The sequence below is a fragment of the Hibiscus syriacus genome, unplaced genomic scaffold, assembly GCF_006381635.1.
Source record: "Hibiscus syriacus cultivar Baekdansim isolate YM2019G1 unplaced genomic scaffold, ASM638163v2 tig00110657_pilon, whole genome shotgun sequence".
Classification (NCBI taxonomy): Eukaryota; Viridiplantae; Streptophyta; class Magnoliopsida; order Malvales; family Malvaceae; genus Hibiscus; species Hibiscus syriacus.
Genome location: NW_024062817.1, coordinates 43,372 through 55,377, shown reverse-complemented (window position 1 = coordinate 55,377; position 12,006 = coordinate 43,372).

The window sequence follows — 12,006 nt, the reverse complement described above, 5'->3', positions numbered from 1 at the left end:
CCTAGTTATGAACTTGTATATATGCAGATCAAAGATGGATGGATACATGCAAAACATGCAGCCAACGAAGATAGGCAATGTAACATGCCACTGGATCTTCCTTGAAAGGGTGCTTAATAATCATTATTGAGAAAAATGGGAAACAGTTATATTCGATTCTTCGATACCTTTATAGTAAATTGGGTACCCCTTGTGAGTTGTAACCCTTAGAGGAGTGAAGGGGCCTTAAAATGAAGGACACCATTTATCTTTCTTTTTCTTCTTTTTTGATAAGACATTGAGCTATTATTTCTTACATTATTGGCAACTGATATATGCAGGAGAGGCCTTTGAACTCTTGCGCAGCGAATGCATCAGCTGTAACTGATCGACTAGTACTCCCATGCATTAGAGTCTAGAGATGATAAGCTTAAAGATGAAGCTACCCTAAACCGTAGAGCGAGCCTGCTACATGAGGATTAGTAAAGGTAATTGAAAAGCGTCGTACGCAGTCAAATAAAATTCCTTTTTCACAAATGAAATAAATTGAAACGTAGTATAGAAAAAACAAGGTCTATCTATAAGGACTTAGAAATTTCAAACATCGAATTGTGTTGATTCAGATTAAGAGAAATTGTAGTAAAAAGAAAGAGGATTTAGTAATAAGAACTAAGTAAAAAATAAAAAATAAAAAAATAACAAATAGTGAAAATAATAGTTGAAAACAATATGATGAAAAATAGCCTCATGTTTCGCTTTGCCTTAATTCATTTTGATCATCGAAAGATATTTTATTTCGAGATTCATGCCGATTACAGTTACAAGGCTCAACCCTTGTAATTTACTTTTCTCTCCATTAAATCGATATTCCCAAGCCAACCTTTGAAATTTAGTCCTTATTTGGACTAACTACGGCTATCACCGTTAGCACCAAAACATCTTTAAACATTGGAAAACCCCCAATCAGATTATGTTGTCTCAACGAGAATCGAATCCAATCTCAATTTCTCTTAGCGGATCGCCGCTAAGTGTGTTCGTAGGAAGTCGAACTTGTTCCCAGCCGATTTTTCCTCCCAATTTTAAGCCAAAACAACATCTAGACTAAAGTCAACTTTTTAAAATGAAAGTATTAAGATTTTTAAAAGAAATATCGATTGTCAATCCAAGTTTGCAGAAAATTGAGAATGATATACAAAGATATTAAGTGTTTTTCAATTCTCACTAAATAAATTGAGTCATCGCTAAGCCATCATCAACTAATTAAAAGTTTAGCTAAGCATGATTGAAATCATATTTAGCATTTTTAAAAGAAATTAAAAACTTAAAGTAAAAAGAAAGTAAAAGAACATTTGAAAACTCGAGAGAATTTTATAAAAAAACGAAAGAAAAAGTAGTACATCTTCAAGTTTTACCTAAAGGGGTATTTATAGTCTTCTAACACCCTAAAAATGGAACAAATAAATTCAAAATATAATCCAAAAATAAATCACCAAAGTATTTTAAATTCAAACTTAATTCCTAAGATAAATCTCCCTAAGATAGATTGCCTACCCACCTTCTAGATTAATGTTGATTGGATATTCTAGAAATTTTTGTTGATTGGATCTTCTAGAAACTACTAAAGTTGTTGCTGACAGAATATTCTAGAAATTGTCACCTCAGACCGTGTCATGCCCATGATTCCAGCCATGAACTATAGAACTTATCCTTTAAATGTTGTTTTCTGAAAATTAAAATCATGCATTAAGTTAAAAAAAACCAAATCAGTAATATCAAAAATTCAACGAGGAGTAATTAACACAAAATAATAACGGAATAAATCACCCATCAATAATGAAAAAGGAAATGACCATAGGCAATGTTTACCCAGCAGGTGCAAGCTCAAGTTCCTCCTTGAACGATAAAGGAAGCGGTGAAAGGCAATGACCACAAGTGATCAGATAAGAACAAGCATACAGTCTTAAATCTTTTGGAATGTGCTCTTCGTATAAAAACACATGGCAAAGAGAGAGCAAGCATAACCGTACTGGATCTACCGGAATGTGCTGTTCTCCTTTCATTTTCATTTTTACCCTTTTCTTTACCGATTGATATCTTTCGATAGACTTTTGTTGAAGGTTGTATACAGAGAACATTTCCACTAGCTCTTGCATGGTTGTCTTGGAACTTACAGAATCCATGACCACATTGCCTCCAAGCAAAGTTCAAAGCTCAGCATCAAATGCTGAAATATACCCTTATAAAAGAAAGGCTCGCTGTTGGAGCAAATCTAAGGAATATTTTGCATGATATCTCCATCTGATGTTATTGTAAGTATGAAAGTCCATTACAAATAGATGTTGTCTGTGTCTATTAGTAGATTCTAGAATTGATGCTATTTCTTACTTTGCAGAGAAGTTTCTATCTTTTTGATCTTTGCATGTAAAATATATATATTAAATACGAGGATAAATCGAGTATAAGAAATATAGTGACAGGTTAGTCAACTAAATATCATTCCTGTTGTGCATATTACAAGCTATGCATGTCTCCCAACGATTACTAAATACCATTGTCAAGGCAGGGGAAATCCCAGCATAGACATTTCTTCCGAAAGAGAATGGCTCCGTAATTCCTCAACTCCAGGTCTATCTTGCTTCCCGAACTGATATAATTTTCTCAGCTGGTTGTACAGAGATTCAAGGGAAGTATTTATAGTGATGAAATAACATGTGATTTTCTTTCTAATTTAGGATGTAGATGACACTTATTAAGCAAAGCATTTAGGATATGCCAATGAAGGAAGTGGCATATGCCATGTCAAAGCTGTGAAGTTTCTTCCATCTCAATCATGGGATAGTGGTCCTAATTTTCTTATGTATCCAATTTTTCTTTCAAAAGAAAGTGACGACATTTTTCCTTATTTATGTTGCAATACTGATAAAGTTATGAGTATGATTTAGGAAAACAGACGAATGAATTGCCGCTTAAACAAGACAGTACCTTTGTGTTATCAGCGCAATGCTCTAACAAAGTGTGCAGAAAAGCTTCTAGTCATTAATCTAGTCAGATTATTAGCCATGAATATTGTACAAGCAACCAAAACTGGATCAAAGAGAAGATGTTACTTCATCCCCCACAAGACACGCAAAATCATAGTGATCAAAGAGATAAGCGATGAAATTTGCCAATTGGATCTTACTTCTATATGCTCTATTCCTTTTTCCTTTTCTCCTACTCTTTTTCTTTCTCTGAAAGGGTGACTAACAATCATTATTGATACAAAAGGGTAACAGTTATATTCTATGCTTCCCATTATAGTAAATTGGTGTCTCCTGCAAATTCTTATGAGTTGTTAACCCCAAGGGGAGTGAAGGGCCCTTAAAATGAAGGACACCGTATATCTTTATTTTTTCTGTTAAGCCATTGAATGGAAAGGAAAGAGTAGATAATCTTAGATCTTTTGGAATGTGCTGTTCTCCTTTCGTTTTACAGAAAAGATTTGCAATTCCACTAGCTCTTGCATGCACGTGTTTGAACTTATAGTATCCATGACCATGTTCTCTCCAAGGAAAGTTCAAAATCACAACAACTGAAAGCTGATATGCCTTTCTTTTTCTAAAGGACAAGAACATATAGATATGAAGACAGACATATTTTCTGAAATCTGCTGGCTGAATTCAGGCAGTCGTTCAGTTTCTTAGTACACTTGATAAGAAAATACATATACTAAGATACCTTGGATAAGAAAAATACAGTGGCAGCTTATTTTTATTACTACCTATGTAACAACAATCTGCCGGTGATTTCTCAATAGTATTCACCGGCTGCTGAACATAAGTTGCCAAGTAAACCTTCCTCTCCCGGTGAAGCTCTTGTCACATCATCTGTTAAAACCGTTATTTCAATGAATTTTTGTAGGATCTGCATTTTCACTGCTGCTTCTGCAATTTTTTCTCAATGTGCATACATTATCTTTAGTGATATTTCTATGACATGCGAGAAAGGAAAGATTACACAAAAGCTTGATCAATCATGAATTTAAAGATATTTTCATTAAATGAAAACTTGTTACTTAATACACTAAGCTCCCATACTGTATTTTCATAATCCAAGACACTGGTGAAATAAAAAGGAGTTGCATTTGCATTTTGATATGGGAAACAATACAGAATACAGGATCCATTACCTACTTGCATAACTATCTTAGACTCTTAATACTATTAGGCACTTTTGCTGATATATGAGTCACTCCGCGTATTGCTTGATGCGAAACAGAGAGTGTATTTGTTGACCAAAACAGTGAAGCAAGCCTGAAACCAAAGCCTTGCATGTTGTCTTAGTGATAGCTAGCTGCTACATGAAGATGAAGCCTACTGTTATCCATATAAAATCTGGATTTATACGAATGGGATCACTGTGTGAGCGAATGGCAGGGCAAATCTCCTTTGGCAGAATTAAAAGTATGCATGAGAACAAGCATTTCTGCTAAAGGAGAGTTGCTCTGTAATTCCGCAGCTCCACATTTATCTCGCTTCTGAAACTGATATGTGTTGCTTGGATGCACGTAACGATTCAGGAGCAGTTCTATTTATAGTGCTAAAATACCATATGATTTTTCTTTCTAATTTAGGATATGGATGATACTTAACAGGTAAAGTATTTAGGATATGCCAATGAAAGAAGTAGAACATGCCAAGTCAAATCTGTTCAGATTCCCCCATTTCAATCATGGGATGGTGGTCCTAGTTTTCTCAGGTATTTTCTGTTTCTTGCAAAAAGAAGTGATGCCATTTTTCCCTATTTATGTTGCAATGCTTATGTATCTGAAAGGGTAACTACCATTGTTGAGATGAAAGCGTGACAGTTATATTCGATGCTTCCGTTTATAGTATATTGGGGTCTCCTGCAAATTCTTGTGAGTTGTGTCCCTTAGAGAAGGGGCCTTAAAATGAAGGACACCATGTATCTTTTTTTTTTTTGCTAAGGCAATGAAATATTATTTCTTAAAAATTATTAGCAACTGATATATGGAGAGGCGTATGATTGTAACCGATCAACGGGTACTCCCCTGCATTAGAGTCTATAGGTGATAATCCTAATGACAAAGCAACCTAAACCCTATACCATAAGATAAGCCTACTACAAGAAGATCAGTAAAGGTGGACCAAATACACATGTAAGTGATGAAACAGATGAGCATTGGATATATTCATCCTGCATGATGCAAGCTCAAAATATGCCTCGAACGAAAAAAGGAAGCAGCAAAAGGTTGTGATGCATGGGGATCCGAGACAGATGATGCTGAGCTGTCAGATTGCACCTTGATGGCGTTGAGATACCATGAATTGGCAGATCAGCGTAAAGGCGGGAATTGATTGTGACATGTTCCTCATTGGGATCGTTTTGAGTATGTTTCAGTCTTTTGGCCATAACTTTGGCTACAGGTGTCAGAATCGCGCATAAGACCTCAATCCGGAAAGCTCTTTTCGACGTGCACGCTCTCCACATCGAGCTACGCTCCATGTGATCTTTTTTTCAACCTCAAATTCTGTCGTTTTTTCCTCCAAATCACTAGATTTAGATATTTTTTACTATTTATGGTAATATTTCGATTGTCAATTAGAAAATCAATTTAAATCCGATTTAGGCCGGATTTTTTGGAGATTGTTTATTTTATTTCGAATTTCAATTTAGAGTGATTTTCGGGATTTTGCTATTTTTGGCAAAATTCAAATAAAAACGATTTTTGGCTATAACAGTCCGGCTTGTGGACTGATTTTGGGCATTTGTTTGATTTTATAATATTTTATTAAACCCTAGAGACTTTTTTTTTCTCTGGTTTTTTTGGACGAATTTTCTCTTGTGAATCATCTGTTGGAGCGCCTGCATGATAATCATTATTCTGTTCGGCGTCAGGTTGTGACCACAAGTGATTAGATAATCAACAATGGGATGGAAAGGAAAGGGTATATAGTCTTGGATCTTTTGGAATGTGCTCTTCATATGAAAACAAATGGTAAAGAGAGAAGAAGCATAACCGTACTGGATCTCTTGGAATGTGCCGTTCTCCTTTCCTTTTCAATTTTACCCTTCTTTTTATCTGATATATATCTTTTTGATAGACTCTAGTTAAAGGTTTTACAGAAAATCTGAGCCTTCATTACATTTGGAATTCCAATCGCTCTTGCATATGCATGTGTTTGAGACCACATTTTGTACAGAAATTAGTTAAACGAATTGGATCGTACCTCAAATGTACTGTTTATATTGGAAAGTACCAGACCATTCTCGTTTCGATGCTTGCTAGTTCTTCATCAACAATATATATACACCTCGAGACTTGGAACAGTTTCAAGCTAAGGATATAGGGAAATGCATGGATGCATTACTGGGCCAATCTCCTTTGGAGGGCAGCTAAACTTGTCTGGATAGTATGTCAATCCCCGGAGTCATGCGAAGCTCACTGCCAAAGGAGATTTGCCCCGCAATTCAGCCACGTTACGCATTTAATGTACCCTTACCTTGTCCATGGTACCGTCTGCTCAGGGGTTTATATGTGTCACACTCGGATCATCCTCGATATGTATTAACACCGTACATGTTTGTTTAAGTCAGCTTTATGAGTATATGCATGTATAGTTTATGCATATTTCAATAGTATGGCTGCATATATTGATTTGGTATCATTGTTAAGAATATTATATGGGCAGAAACAATATGGATGCATGTAAGCTAATGGAGACACGTGCAAAACATGCAGCACCAGCAGAAAGAACTAATCAGCAAGAAGAAGAAGAATATGCTTATTTGCAGAAAAACATGGACGAATCGGAATAAAAAATATATGTACAATGCGCTTATGTTCATGTCTCCACAAAAGATGGATAGGGACTCAAAGAAACTTTATGATAATTTTTCCCACACACCAAAACTGCCCTTGATTATTCCCCCCAAATCTCCTAATATCACAGTATATTCTATCAAAAAAATTATTTAATTAATGGTATTATAATAATTTATTACTTTTTCATATACTAACCGTTTAAAAATATATTTATTTGAACATGATCTTAAATTCTAACTGTTGATCATATATTTTAAGCTATAATCCCCAATCTTAAAGTCAGTCTCAAAATCTATAATTCTAAACTCCGAATAACATCATTAAAATTATTGAAGGTCATGGTAAGAGTGGATTAGGTTTTTGTTTCACCTAAATTTGACTTAAAATTTTAGCCCATCGTTTCACACCTAATCTGACGGGTTAGGAGGATTCCACTTGACCCGATAACTAATCTATTTTTTTTAGATAAAAACTTTATATTTGACCTGACTTAAATCAAGGATAAATTAACTATCAGTCTTGATAAATTACTCGTGGGGTTTAAATCGAGGATAAATTACGCATTTAGTGTCTAAATTATCAGTTTTGATATATTTTAGTACCTAAACTTTTAAATTTTTTTTAAAAATATGCCTAAGGTTTAGTTTTTGTTTCATTTTAGTACATCACCGTTAAAATTTTTACGGAATTGCATTTGTATGAGTAAACTACATCATTCATCACTCAAATATCTTCTCACTCCTATTTTGGTACTAAACTTTAAAAAATTTCAATTTAACTACTCAATTTTCAAATTGTTCTTATTTTAATCACTCTAATTTATTTTATTGAGGCTTAATACAAAAATAAGTGCATGTACTTAGTCTCAAAAAACATTTTAATGCCTAAAGAATTTTTCGCTAAAAATATATGCCTAAAGTTTCTAAAGTTATACATTTAAGTGTCCGCCGTTAAAAATCATCGTTAAGTGACATGTGTCAAACTTTGGTAATTTTGAGAATTTAATGTCGGTCGTGCCTTCTCCCCTCTCCCACTTCCCCCTTTTATGTCGGCCGACGGTGACCATCACCGCCACTATCATCGACATCGGCGTCGACCCCCAATCAAACCCCCGATGACCTTTCTCAGTAAGTTACTGTCGTTTTCCATGGAGAAGCGTTCGAAGTTTCGTCCACTGTCTCTATTTTTCGTCGATTCCAGCCGATCCCGACGACCATATGCCACGCCGTCACCACCATCCAACTCCGCTCAAAACCCATCCTCGTCATCGCTTCGTCAGTGCTCTTCTGGTGTTCCACCATGATAACGGGGTTGATATGAGATTTTTTATTTTTTTATAATTTCATTAAAAGTTTGGGTTTCTTTTGTAAATAAATTAAGTTTTTTTAATTTTTTGTCTTTTTTCATATAATATTTTTATTATTAAAAAATTAAAAAATATAACGGTGTACACCTAAAATTATAACTGAGAAAACTTTAGGCACTAATTTTTAGGAAAAAAATCTTTAAGCACTAAATCATTTTTCAAGGTAAAGTTTAGACACTTATTTTTGTTTTAAGTCTTTTATTAATATTTTTTGTGACATGAATTTTTTTTATTATTTTATTAATATATAAGTAAAAATAAAAAATAAATTTGAAAGTTAGAGTGATTAAATTAGGAGTAATAAATAAAAATATTAAATTTTAGTGACCAAAATATGAGTGAGAAGATAGTTAAGTGATGAATAATGTAATTTACCCATAAAAAGGTGTCAAGTGCAAATCACCCGTTAAGTTTTTAACGGCTAGGTACTAATATGAAACAAAAACTAAATGTTAGATATAGTTTAAAAAACTGAAAATTTAAGTAATAAAATGGATTAAAACTAATAATTTTAGGTAACTAAATTAAAATATTAAACTTTAGTGACCAAAATATGAGTGGGAAGATAGTTAGTGATGAATAATGTAATTTACCCATAAAAAGGTGTCAAGTGCAAATCACCCGTTAAGTTTTTAACGGCGAGGTACTAATATGAAACAAAAACTAAATGTTAGATATAATTTAAAAAACTGAAAGTTTAAGTAATAAAATGGATTAAAACTAATAATTTTAGGTAACTAAATAATTTACCCTTTCATCGATTACTTATCCTTAATTAGTTTCTTTGTAAAATATTTTTTCCATCCCATATGATTTTTTTTAGAGAAAATCGCCTCAGTGACCAAAAAAAGTTATAATATACGATTTTAACCAACTTTTTTTGGATTTGCCAAAATGACCAACAAAATCGCAACGCGAAATAAAAATCGCAACGCGATCCCCAGAATCGCAAATCAGTTTCCAGAATCGCAAATCAGTTTCCAAAATCGCAACGCGATTCTTGAAAATCGCGATGCGATATTACAAATTCGCATTGCGATTTTCCATAATCGCAACGCGAATATGAAAATCGCAACGCGAACACATAAATCGCAACGCGTATCCGTAAATCGCAACGTGTATCCGTAAATCGCAACGCGTATGGGTAAATCGCAATGCGTATCCGTATATCGCAACGCGTATCCGTAAATCGCAACGATAATACATAAAATCGCAACGCGTATCCGTAAATCGCAACGCGATATTTAAAGCGCCATTATAATCGCTACGCGTATTTTATTTTCAAATTACAAAAAGAATATTAAGACAAAATCCCGTAATCGCAACTCATAACCTAAAACCTAAAATCACAACTCAGTCCCATCTCCATCTCTCACTCTCTACGGCGAAGAAATCCGTCCCCATCTCCGAAGATTTCCGTCCCCATCTCCGGCGAAATCCCTCACAACCATTCACGGTCAGAAATCCCTCACAATATTCAGAAATGGAAAATCAACCTCCGAGGGTTAGTTTTTTTAATTATTTTATTTTGAAATGTTTGCATTATTGTAGGTTTTTCATATTGAAACTGATGATAAGTTTACTGGTCATTTCAATAATAGATTAACCATTTCACTTAGATTTCATTTCGCGTTACGATTCTGTCGTTGCGATTTCATTTCGCGTTGCTATTCTCTCGTTGCGATTTTCAAGTTAGTTTGTCTTTGTCTTTGTTCTGTCTTTTGGTTGAAGTAATGCAATCCATTCAAGTTTCAATTGCAGAAGAGTCGCAACGAGATAAATGAAAATCGCAACGAGAGAATGACTGTCGCAACGAGAGAATCGCAACGCGAAATGAAAATCGCAACGAGAGAATCGCAACGCGAAATGAAAATCGCAATGCGATTTTGGTTTCGCGTTGCGATTCTCTCGTTGCGATTTTCATTTCGCGTTGCGATTCTCTCGTTGCGATTGTCATCTCGCGTTGCGATTCTCTCGTTGCGATTTTCATTTCAACCAAAAGACAAAACAGTGTTGCAAATTTTAGTTTCAAGAATAAACTACTACTTTTTATGTTTATTGTTTTTGGTATATCTTCACAGTGTAGTTTTTGGTATATCTAACTTGGTATGTTTATTGTTTTGTAGAAATTTTTTCGGCTCAATTGACCTTGAGAAATAAAGTCAGCCTGGCCACTACAATTGCAAAGAAGCTTTCACCTGCTCAAAGACAATTGTTTGAGGAAACCTGCTTCGGGCCATGGCTGAGAGTACAGCATCCGGGTGGAGATGCTAATTTGACCCATTTGTGGCTTCAGACCATGACATCAAATCTACCCGACAGTATACAACGTGGTGAGGAAGAGATATGGTTTCATTTTCCACCAGCGTATACTTGCTTTGGGCGGAAGGAGTTCTGCTTAATCACTGGTCTACGATTCGGACACGATGATGTAGGCCGGTACACTCGTCATATCGCCCGCCCATCATGGTTATCCCGGGTTTTTCCGGATGAGTCAATGGAGAAGCCGAACCTACATGTCGACGACCTGAAGAAATTATTTAATAAGAAAGCTGGTTTCACTCGGATGGAAGACGTCGATGTTGTCCGAGTATGCCTTCTACTACTTGTGTATGCCGGCTTTTTAGGCAGAGAGGCCAGACAACCTATTCATCGGGAGCTAATAATATTGGTAGAGGACCTGAATGCATGGAATCTGTTTCCGTGGGGTTCGTATATATGGAAAGCTACCTGGACTAAGTTGTCGTCTGCCTTTGATGACCGCAAAAGTTTGCGGGGCGATGGGTCCAAATACACTTTGTCAGGCTTTGTTTGGGCCTTTAAGGTAAGAATTTCTATATAATGTTTCTAAAATTATAATTAATTATTTAACAATTACTAATTTTGTTATTATATTGTTTGTAGATTTGGATATTCGAGGCTTTCCCCAGCATGCGTACATATGCGTGTGGAGGTGTCAACTTTACGTGGTGAGGTTGCCGCTCTACGTGAGATGATAGTATCGTTGCAGAATGAGGTTCATACTCTACGCAACGAGGTAAGTTTAAGATTTTCCATATTTAACTTAATGATAAATTTACTCGTAATTTCACTTAGATTAGCCATTTCACTTAGATTGCTTAGTAAATTTATTCGGTTGCTGCCAATTCTGCTAAACTGTGTATTCTTTAACACTGTGAAATAGTATTTGTCTTTGTTTTGTCTTTTGGTTGAAAGTAAATTTGTTTGGTTGCTGCCAATTCTGCTAAACTGTGTATTCTTTAACACTGTGAAATATATTTGTCTTTGTTTTGTCTTTTGGTTGAAAGTAAATTTGTTCGGTTGCTGCCAATTCTGCTAAACTGTGTATTCTTTAACACTGTGAAATAGTATTTGTCTTTGTTTTGTCTTTTGGTTGAAAGTAAATTTGTTCGGTTGCTGCCAATTCTGCTAAACTGTGTATTCTTTAACACTGTGAAATAGTATTTGTCTTTGTTTTGTCTTTTGGTTGAAAGTAAATTTGTTCGGTTGCTGCCAATTCTGCTAAACTGTGTATTCTTTAACACTGTGAAATATATTTGTCTTTGTTTTGTCTTTTGGTTGAAAGTAAATTTGTTCGGTTGCTGCCAATTCTGCTAAACTGTGTATTCTTTAACACTGTGAAATAGTATTGTCTTTGTTTTGTCTTTTGGTTGAAAGTAAATTTGTTCGGTTGCTGCCAATTCTGCTAAACTGTGTATTCTTTAACACTGTGAAATAGTATTTGTCTTTGTTTTGTCTTTTGGTTGAAAGTAAATTTGTTCGGTTGCTGCCAATTCTGCTAAACTGTGTATTCTTTAACACTGTGAAATATATT